We start from the raw sequence: 12,430 nt of genomic DNA on the forward strand, positions 1-12,430 counted from the left end.
GTCCTTGAGGTCCTCTCGGTAGCTCAACGGGATTTACTGAGAATCAATTTTATGATTAATTTGAATTATTCAAATTATTTGAGGAAATTAGTTATATATTATATAATTAATTAAATTTTAATTATATATGATATAATTACTATAATGTATTTGATACATTATAATATTAAGTAATTTAATTGAGAGAAATTAAATATTTGAATATGATTCAAATATTGATTATGTGAATTGGATTCATGTAATTAAATTTAATATAAATGAAATTTATATTAAATATCGTTGTTGAGAGAATTAAACCATAGGTTATATGTATTGGATACAATATTGAACTATAGATTATATGTTATTTGATATAACATATAGTTTAATATATATTATATGATAAATTGGTTATCACATATATATATATTAAAGTTTATTATTAAAATTAATTTGATTAATTTTCATATATTTTTAATAAAAAATCAAATCAGGCCCTCCCCTTATTTTTTTCTCTCCACAACGTGTAGGAGTGGGAATGTTCTTCAATCTTCTTCTTCTTGAAAGAAATTGATAGAAAACTTTGCTGAATATTTGCTTGTTCTTCCCCTCATCCCTTAATCTCGTTTCTCTCTAAAAAATACAAAGTAGCCAGAGCCCTACTCCTTTTGGGTTCTCATCCCTAAGAATACCGAGGTTTCCATCGTGGTGGTGTCCAATTTGGAGATCGAGGGATCTTACATGAAGATTTGGTCTTCAAAAGTAAGGGTTCCAAACCCTTATTATTTTTCTTGGTATATTATCAAAAGCATGCCGTAATTTTGTGAATTGCATAATTTTATTCTCTTCTTCTATAAAATTATATTATGTGAAATTTTGGGAATTGGGACGATTCATCTCTTCTATTCAAGGTCCCTTCATATCGTTCCTTCAAGAAGAACATACATCAACTGCAGGAAGCACATGGAGGGAATCCCCCAGGATTCAATCAGCACCCTCATTGTCAGCAGCAAACTCAAAATCGGTCACAATATAAGTATAACCATGTGTCAAGTTCGAATGCATCAACAACATTTGAAGCGCTTCTCAAAGAATATATTCAGAAAAATGATGCGTTAATCCAGTCGCAAGCCTTTTCGATACAGAATTTGGAAGTCCAAGTAGGGCAAATTTCCAATGAGTTGAAAAATAGGCAACCAGGTACCCTACCTAGCAACACTGAGGCTCTACAAGGAAACGACAAGGAGCAATGTCAGGTTGTGACATTGCATAGTGGGAAAACTATAAGTAAGCTGCCAGCTGAGCCCTAAGAATCTACATCAAATAGACCAGTGAAACCACAATCTTCGAATGAACAATAAATTAAGACTCCAACAACTACTACAACACTTACTCCAAAGAAAGCAAGCACAAAAGCTCTGTCTCAAGTTCCTGATGCGACAAAAGAGAAAAAGAAAGAAAGAGAAATCTTGCAAGTGCCAGCTTCTTTTCCTAATCGATTAAAGAAGAAAGACGATAGCCAGCAATTCAAGAGATTCCTGGATGCGTTGAAATAGCTACATATAAACATCCCACTGGTGGAAGCTCTTGAGCAAATGCCAAGCTACGTGAAGTTTTAAAGGACATCTTGACCAAAAAGCGCAGGCAGGGTGAATCAAAATGGTTGTACTCACTCAAGAGTGTAATGCATTATTCAAGAATAACATTCCTGCAAAGATGAAAGACTCTGGAAGCTTCAATTTACCGTGCTCAATTGGTGGGAAAGAAGTTGGCCATGTGCTATGCAACTTAGGAGCTAGCATCAACTTGATGTCATTGTCCATATTATGGCATTAGCAACGCAAGACCTACTACTGTGACTTTGCAGCTAATTGATCGGTCCATAAAGTTCCTAAAAGTGAAGATTGAAGATGTTCTTGTGCAAGTTGATAAATTTATCTTCCCTGCAGATTTAATAATTTTGGACTATGAAGCTGACACTGAAATACCAATCATCCTACGACGCCCATTTCTATTAACAGGACGAGCGTTGATTGATGTTCAAAAAGGAGAACTGACTATTAGAGTCAATGATTAGCAAGTAAAATTCAATATGTTTAACGCATTGAAAATTTTGGATGAGTTAGAGACGCGTCAATGCATCGACAATATCGATGCTAATTGCTGGGAGCTGCTCAAGAAGGAATTGTAAGAAGAAGAGAGTGAGTTGATTGTGGAAGAAGTTCATGCAGTGATGAAAACTGACCCTATTTTCGAGCCTTTGAATTTGAATGAATGAGATGTAGCAAGGATAAAACCATCATTGATTTGCGAAGGGTCAACTCACCATGGACATAGAAATATATCTATAGTGCAAAGAGTGCAGCTATCAGTCTTTAATGGAGTGATCAGTAGTTAATGAAGATTGATTAATTTAATTAAAGAGTTTAATTAATTAATCTCATATCATTAGAGCTTCTAATTTGTAGGTCCATAAATTCCCTTAGTTAGCTCACTAAAGGATAGATAAGAGGAATGATTTGAATTGTTCAAGTCAATTGATGGAATAGCATATTAATGAGATTATTATGATATGGTTAATTATAGATGTAACTTATAATTAAGAGATAAATATTTGAATAAGATTCAAATATTAAATTCTTATGAATTAGATGTTGGATCAACACCAGTATGCAGTAGAAGGGAACAAGATCTATAAGCATTCTAATTCATTAATTTTGTTTGAAAAGAAATATGTTAAAAACAGTGTATAATGGGTTTCATGAACATACCTTGGCCGAACCATCGAAATCTCCATTTTTCAGCTGCTAAATCCTCCGAATCCTTGTGTAGACCACCACAATATCTTTCCTACTATTCTCTTGGTGCTTTAGATTGAGTTGTGGGACTCAAAATAAATTGGAATCAAAGGGAATATGGAGAAAGCTCATTGAACCAACCCATTGAAGTACACCTTCTTCATCCGAATTTTTCAGCAAAAATTCAGTCGGTTCATCACCCTTTCTTCACTCCAATCTCTTTAATATATTGCAGACTATCATGTAAAGAGATGTGCTGCATGGGATGCAGCTCATGCTTGGAGTAAACTAAAGGAGAATGTGGGTTTCTTGTAAGCTAGTTGAAGATGAAAAACTCATTTTCAATTGTGTGTAATTTTTCAATTTCCAAAAACTATTTTGATTTTAAAATCATATTTTATTTCTAAAATCAAAATTAATTAATTTTAAAAATTAATTTCATAAATTAATTTTCTAATAAAATTAATAAATAATTATTTAAATAATTTAAATAATTCTAATTAATTTAATATCTAATATTAAATTAGTTTTTATACAAATTCATCTTCATATATTTAAATCATATTTAATATATTTTCTCCAATTATATTTGATACTAATTTGAATGTTTCAAATTAACTTATCACGCTACTCTAGAGCTAATCCATTTCCGAGCTAGTAAGGGGACCATATGAACCTACAGATCATGGGCTCCAACGATCCGAGATTAATCGCCTAAACTCATTAGACCGATTTAACCCCCATTCATTAACTAATGGGTTACTCCACTAAAGCCTATAGTTGAACTCCCCTCACTGTAGATATATTATGTTCACTCAATATAACCATGATTAGTAAGTTAACCCTTCACAGGTTGTTCGTAATAACGGCTCGGTCAAATCTCTGTTTTACCCCCAAAATTACCTCTTATTCCTTAAGTCCCCACTGATCCCCTAATGAATAATGTTTTTGTGATTCAATCATAAAACCGAGTTCCTTTCATGCCAAATGAGAGGGCGGGATCCCTTGTTCAAGCCCCAGAATCAGCACTTAAGGGAACAACCTATCTACTATCCTTAAAGCGGGTAGGAGTGAATTTCATCGTGCACCCTATGTCCCCAGCTATCTATCCGATCTTACCCCTGAAATGGCAGTTATATTGAGCCGGCACGGTTGAGCCAACCCTCACCTATGCAAATCTAAGGGTAATCTCGAATAAACAAGAGTTCATAGTTAGCTCAGGATTAAGGTCAAGTTACCTAAGTCATCGCTTTGAAATAGTCAGTCTTAAACTGTAAATAACGTTATAAAGTAAGAGTGACTCATTTCGTGGTCTGATCTTGTACAAACTCTTTTGCACAAGGACACCTCCACTTCTCATGTCCAACATGAACGAATTAGGATCACTTCGTTTGTAGAACTTTACAACTCCTTGTAACAACTATAGAGTAGGCCGTATCCAATAGTGTTATCAGAAAAAGGTATCCAACCTTATCCATGTACTATAGATCATTTTGACTATTTACTCGAACCCGATCCATCTTTATGTCTCCACATAAAGTTCAAGTACTCATCCAATAGTCAATGGACTTTTAGATTTATTGGATTTCTATTAAAGCAATAGATCTATTCAATAACACCTTTGTTGAATTTTCAAAATAAGTTCCATTGTTTACATATCACGAGTTTTAGGACATAAAACCCAACATTAGATTCATGAAGAATTAATTAATTAATTTTGAGAGGTGAAGGCAAATAAACTTGTGATGTTTACTTATTAATTAATTAACTATATATATTAAATTGAATTTAATATATATGGTTATTTAATTGGTATGTTAATTAGTTGAATAAATATTATTTAATTAATGAGCTTAAGGGTAAATTGGGAAATACTTGGAGAATGGGTAAACCCCTCTCCATATAAATATCCCTTTATAGCCAATTTAGGGGATTGAATTTCATCGTGAAAATCCTAGCCTCCAATCTAGATTCCCTCTTAAATTTTTTCCTCTCAACCATTCTCTATTATTCTTCATCCTTCAAGGTGATAGAGACCACACTTCTACCTTTTGATTCCTAGAGAATAACAAGGTTGCACTTGCGGTGGTGTCCCTTGTTCGTTGAAGAAACATTCGTAAGAAGATGGAGAGGAAAACATAAAGAGTTTGGGATTCGACAAAGGTTTATTGCTTTATCCCTTTGTTTATTCTTTCAAAGCATGCTTTATATAATGTTTATCAATTATTATTTATGTTTTTTTTGTTGTTTTTGTTTCCTTAAAAAATATAAGACAAAATGCAAGGCGATCTCACGCTTCTGCAGGAATTCGATTCCCTTCAAGGTCAAATCACCTATGGTTATCCTAGTGAAATGTAAGTATCTTCTAGTAACAGTATTATATAGAGAGACTATTCATTTTATGGTTTGGTCTTAGACAAACTCTTTGTATAGAATATTTCGCTCATATGTCTCTACATGAACGATCAGGATCGAATCATTTGTAGCACCTTACAACAATTGTATTAACTACAAAGTTGGTCGTATTCGTAGTGTCACCAAGATAAGGTACCCAACCTTACCTATCTACTACAGACCATTTAGGTTATTACTTAAACATGATCCACTTGTATGTCAACCACATACATGTTTTAAGTTATACGAATAACCTTGGATCTTAGTTTGTCGGATTGAATTAATGCAGTCTAAATGTTAATAAAAAAAATTATCTCTTATTTTATTAAATATATGATTTTTATTTACAAACTATAAGATACATGAGATTTAGGATACCAAATCCAACAATCTCCCACTTGTCCTAAAGGGAGTGGGGTGTACAATATCAAATAGAATATAATAAACTAGGGCATACCTCTCCTACTTGCCCTAGATTATATGACTCATATCTCATAAACCCATGCTTTCCAGGTGACACTAAAAAACTTTAGCCATGAGAGCGTTTGTAAATGGATCAACAATGTTATGCTTTGAGGCAATCTATGTGACTATCCATCTCTCCGTTGCACAATCTCCCTAATGAGATGATACTTGCGCTCAATGGGTTTTCCTCGTTTGTGACTTTGAGGCTCTTTGGAGTTTGCCGCTGCACCACTATTATCACAATAAAGGGTGATGGGAAAGTTCATGTTTGGAACGACTTCCAAATTTGTCAGAACATTCTTCAGTCGAATAGCTTGTTTAGCAGCTTCACAAGCAGCTAATATTCTGCCTCCATCATGGAGTTCACAATGCATTTTTGATTAATTTTGTGTCATATTATAACTCCTCCATCCAGAGTGAACACTAATCCAGATATGGATTTCCTAGAATCCTTATCAGTCTAAAAAACAGAGTTAGTGTATCCTGTCAGGATCAAATCCTTAGCACCATACATAAGCATATAGTTTCTCGTTCTCCTAAGATACTTGAGAATGACTTTAACCACTGTTTAGTGATAAAATCCTATTGAATTGATATCTACTGACCACTCCCATTGCATGGCAGATGTCGGGCCTAGTACACAGCATGACATACATAAGGCTAACCACCATAGATGCATAAGGAATCCGTCTCATTTCCTCAACTTCTAAAAGTGTCTTAGGACACTATTCCTTAGACAACATAATTCCATGCCTAAAAGGTAGTAAAACTTTCTTGAAATTCATCATCGAATATTTAACAAGCATTTTGTTAATATACGACGCTTGAGATAAGGCTAGAGATTTGTTCTTACGATCCCTAATGATTTGGATCCCTAGAACAATTTATGTTTCACCCAAATATTTCAATTGGAATTGAGCAGCCAAACATTCCTTAATTTTGGTCAGAAAACCTACATCTTTTCCAACGAGTAGGATATCATCCATACACAATACCAAGAATGTTACTAAATCGTTAATGATCTTCTTGTAAACACAAGGTACATCAACATTTTGATTGAAGCCATAGGTTTTTACTGTAACATCAAACCTTATATTCCAAGATCGAGATGATTGTTTCAATCCATAGATGGATCAATTTAGCTTATAAACTTTTTGCTCTTCACCTTGTTTAGTGAATCCTTATGGTTGAGATATGTAGATTATCTTCTCAAGATTACCATTCAAAAAGGCAGTCTTGACATCTATTTGCCATATTTTATAGTCATAATATATGGCAATGGACAAGAGAATGCAGATAGATTTTATCATAGCAACAAGCGAGAAGGTTTCCTCATGGTCCACCCCCTCAACTTGGGTATAATCCTTTGCTACTAATCTAGCCTTAAAGGTTTGCACCTTTCCATCTACACCTCTTTTTCTCTTGTAGATCCACTTACAACCTATAGGTTTTACCTCATGAGGTTGATCTACAAGTTCCCAGACATAATTGGAGTACATAGACTCCATTTCTTGATTCATGGTTTTAATCCATTCATCCTTGTCCACATCAACCATTGCCTGCTTGTAGGTCAATAGATCCTCAACTTTATCATCTTGTATGATACTTTGAGTTTCAGTTAAACCCAAATAGAGAATGGGTTGGGTTTTAACCTTCCTATTATGTCGAGGCTTCCGTGACTCTTAAGTTGGATGTGATTGACTTGATAAAGCAATATCAACAAATTTTGTTGAAGTGTTTTCTTCTTCAACAACTTTTGTTAAAGTTTCCGTAGTTTCTTTAATGAGTTCATTTCATATGATTTTACTTCTTGGTCTATGTTTTCTAATGTGGTTTTCCTAAAAAAAAGTTGCATTTATCGATACAAACATTTTATTCTCTTTTGGATCATAAAAGAGGCCACCTCTTGTTTCTTTGGAGTACCCTATGAAGAGGCATAACTTTGAATGTGGTTCAATTTCTTTGGATTTACCACAGGCACATGTACTGGGGCATCCCTAAATTATGAGATGTTGTAAACTACTTTTACGATCTCTCCATAATTCAAAAGGCATTTCAGAAGCATTCTTTGAAGGAACTTGGCAAGTATGTTATAGTCTCCACTACATAACTCCATAGGAAGAGAAGCATAAACCATCATGGACCAAACCATGTCTAACATGGTTCTGTTTCTCCTTTCTGAGACACTGTTTTGTTGAGATGTGATTTCATATTCAATCATATAGTTTTAGAATCCTATATCCATGTACTCTCCACCTTGATTTGATCGAAGTATTTTTATCCTTTTACCTAATAAATTTTCAAAATTAACCTTATACTCCTTGAACTTTTCAAGTATATCAAACTTATGTTGCATTAGAAAAACATACCCATATCTAAAATAATCGCCAGTAAAAGTGACGAAGTATTTAACACCTCCCCTTGATTTAACATTCATTGGACCACAGAGGTCTGAATGTATAAGCTCCAAGGGTTCTTTGGCTCCATAACCTTTTTAAGTAAAAGGTCGTTTTGTCATTTTTCTTTCTAGACAAGATTTACATACTTGTAAAGAACTTTCTTTTAACTTATTTAGAAGTCCATTCTTAACAAAGCTCTCAATCCTATTAAGATTAATGTGACCTAGTCTTAGATGCCAAAGATGAGCGTTTTCTTTTGAAGAAACTTTCCTTCTTTTGTTTTATGTAGTTGCAGTGTTTATCATTTCAACATTATGAAGCATTTTAGATACTAACGACCTTAGTACATACAAGTTATTTTCATTTGGTGCAGAACATATATCAACACCATTTTTCGAGACAAATGCTTTATCGTGAATAAATGATATATTATAACAGTGTTCCAAAAAACAAGAAATTGAAATTAAGTTCCTTTTGAAATTAGGAAAAAAGTAAACATTGTTTAACAATATGAACTTAGAATGAAAAAATAACTTAATACTCCCTATTGCAACTATCAAGATGGCCTTGCTCGTTCCTACCTGAAGAGTCATCTCCCCAACCTCAAGCTGCTTCTAGGAACTATTTTCCAACAAAGAGGTACAAACATGATTAGTTACTCCTGAATCAAGTATTCAGGCATTATTATCATGCTCCACTAAACATTTTTCTAGAACAAGTAAATCATATTTTACCTTCATTTTCCTTCTTCTTTTCGGCCAAGTAAGTTGGGCAGCTTCATTTCCAGTGCCCATCTTGATTGCAATGAAAGTAGGTTCCCTTTGTAGCTTTAACCTTCTTACCCTTCCGGGTAGCAACAAATGGATTAGCTTTATTCTTTCCTTTACTACCTTTCTACTTCTTCAACTTCTTGGGGTTTGAGGAAGAAGGCGTAGACTTACCCCAGAGGTAGAACCCCTGTGGAAGTGTTTCAAGGAATTGGCAAAGTGTAGACTTTAGCCTTGTCGTTGGCCTTGGTCCACTTGTCACAGGCTTCACGAACATTTCTTGAAGCATTGGGCCCAAGAATTGGAGAACATTCCTCCATCAAGACAAATTTTAGGTTGTCTATTACCAAAATCATATTAATCATATTTTTCCATGTCGCGTAATTATCACCATTTAGTATAACGACACCAAACAAAGAGATTACTGTGCTAGTCATTTTGTTGATACAAAACAAATCACTTATTTTAGACACTTATGCAAAAAATTCATTTTGATCCAATCAGTTTAGCAAAACAGTAATTAAATCAACATCATTTTATTTTGTAATGATACTCCAATGATTTAGAAGAAATGTCACCTCAGGGTGAACAATTATTCCTTCAGTAAATTGAGACATTCTGAATCAAATATTACACTGTAATAACTCTTATTCCTATAATATTTAATTATTATTGATTAGGTTTAGAAACCATTAACTACCTTAATGTTTTCTTGTAAGTATAACCCTTTATTTTCAACCTTATAACCCTGCCTCAATTTGTCTGCATCAGGAAAAAACATAATTGTTGCAATTAATTATAGCGATCTTATCCATTTTTAGAGTTTGATATATCCCTTTCCCATGCAAACACATTCCTTTGGGGGACACTCCAAGGGTGCCACGAGGCCGAGCATGGAAATGGCATTCCAAACCAATGAAGGAGACTGCAGGATGTGTTGACATACGTCCTTCTCCCACTTACTATAAACACTTTCTCCATTCACTTTGATATTGAACCATGCAAATTCTTTCCTAAGGGAGGGTACGCCCAAGGCACCACGAGACCGAGCATGAATCTCACCTTGCGAACTTTTAGGGAGAACATTTTTTCCTCTCACTAAGTGTTTTGCAAAAATTAGTTTATTAACTTAGAAAAATACGACTAATTAATTCTAACTAAGTCCTTAATTAATTTGCTCAATATAACATTTATATTGAATATTTTAATAATATGTGATTTCATTTATTAAACTCTTTAATAAATCCAATCATTTATTACATGCTTACAAAATATTTGCCCAATTCATCTTCCAGGTTGGTTACCAGGCAGAGGTATTCCGTTTCCATCATCTTAAATACCTCAACTTAGACAGAACATTCCTAAGACAAAGGTCCCTTATGAGCAAATATTTTATAAATCTAATCTTTTATGGAATTTATTTTAATCCTATTAAAACAAATTAAAATATTAACATATTTCTAATCTCATTAGAAAACCTTTCAACATAAATCTAGGTGAATTAATTTTAAACCATTTAAAACTAAAATTGGACTTATATTTGCATGCAACTCTTGATTATAGATTTTAATCTATTCCATTAAACATATGACAATTATATTTTAATGACAGATTAAAACCTATAATTTGTATCTAATCGCATTGATCAAATATAACTATTATATTTATCTAAGTAGTGTCATGTTCAATGTAAAGTTCATTTTCATTGAAAAATATAACACTAATTTTTAAGCAAGTTAATGGTGACTACTCGTTATAGGAATAAGAGTTATTCTGATATAATGATTGGTTGAGAAGTGTCTCAATTCAGAGAATGGGTGATTGACCACTCTTCGGTGGCTTTGTCCTAATCACTAAAGCATAATTGCAAAATGGAATAATGTTGGGTTCATTATTAGTTTTTGCTAAACTGATTGAATTAAAATGAATTTTTACATAAGTGTCTAAAATAAGTAATTTGTTTTGTATCAGCAAAAATGACTAGCGCTTCAAAGAACCTTCTTAATGCTGAAATATTGATTGAATTCAATTATACAACTTAGAAAGAATCAGTTAAAACTATGTTTGTGGTTAACGACCTTAACTTCGTCTTGAGTAGGTCTTCATGGCCCATGTTTTTGACACAGTTGAATTGGGAATTCTGAATCCTAGTCTCTTACTACTTTTATTAGATCTCTTCTTTTCTCTACTATTTCTTCTTCCTCTTTCAAGTCTTGGAGACCACACATCCAATTCTTGGGATCCTAGAAAATAACAAGGTTTCAATTACAACGGTGTCCCTTGATCATTGAAGAGACATTTTGAAGAAGACGCCGAGGGAATCTTGAGGAATTTGAAAATCTACCATGGTAAGTTTTAACTCTTCCCTCTTTTCTTCTCTTAAATGCATACTATCTTGATTGTTTATCTAGTATGTTATTATTTTTATACTGTATTTTATTTATGTAAAATCGAAAACAAAAATTGAAAGGCAATCACACGCTTTTCGCTAGGGGTGTTCAAATAACCCAACAACCCAAACAACCCAGACTACTCAACCCAAAATGTAATGGTTGGGTTGGGTTAGTTTTGTTCTTGGGTTGGATTGGGTTGAATTTTTCTATTTTTATTGGGTTGGATTGGATTGTGGGTTGGCTAAAAAAAAATTTTGGATTGACCCAACCCAACCCAAATTTTATATATATATATTTCTCTTTGTTTAAAGTTTGATTTCTTTGTATTGATTAATTTTTGAATTTTTAATATTTTTCTTTTAAAATTGTTATGTTATTTGTCTTTGTTTAAAGTTTACAATATATCATAGATATTTGGTATTTAGCATCTTAATTTTATAAGATTTTAGTTATTAGTTATGTGTTATATATAAATTTACATATTTTTCATTAAAAATAAAAAAAAAATTATAACCTGACAACCCAACCCAACCTAACCCGAATTTTAAGGATTGGGTTGGGTTGGGTTGGAAACTTTATTTGGGTCATTTGGGTTGCCAATCAAACCAAACCAGATTTTCGGGTTGGTCCAAAAAATACCCTCAACCCAATATAACCCATGTACAGCCCTACTTTCCGCTTAGGATTCGATCCTTTTAGATGTCACTTGAATAGTATATGGTAGACATACAAGTGGTTCATGTTCAAGTTATAACCAAAAAGGTTTGTAGTAAATGGATAAGGTTGGGTGACTTATCCTTGTAACACTACGGATACGATCCACTTCGTAATTGTTATATGAGTTGTAAATGTTACAGACAATATGAGTCATATTGTTCATGTGGAGACATGTGAGTGGGGGTATCCTGTATAAAGAGTTTATACAAGACCGGACTACGAAATGATTGGTTTCTCTTTATAACACTGTTATTTGAAGAAACCAATATTTCACTAGGATGATCATAGGTGACTTGACCTTAATCCTGCGTGAGTTGCGAACTTTTGTTTGTAAAGGCAAACCTTTGATTTGTATGGGTGAGAGTGGCCAATTTAGTCGACTCAACAAGCGTACCATTTTGGGGATTTGTTCGAGTAAGGAGCTAGGAACACACCTACATAAGAAGGAATTAATTCATTCCCGATTATAGGGAAAGTAGATATATTGCTCCCTTAACAGCTAATTATAGGTCTTGAAC

This window comes from Benincasa hispida, chromosome 9, assembly GCF_027475165.1.
Source record: "Benincasa hispida cultivar pf3 chromosome 9, pf3_genome.v1.1, whole genome shotgun sequence".
In the NCBI taxonomy this organism is placed as follows: Eukaryota; Viridiplantae; Streptophyta; class Magnoliopsida; order Cucurbitales; family Cucurbitaceae; genus Benincasa; species Benincasa hispida.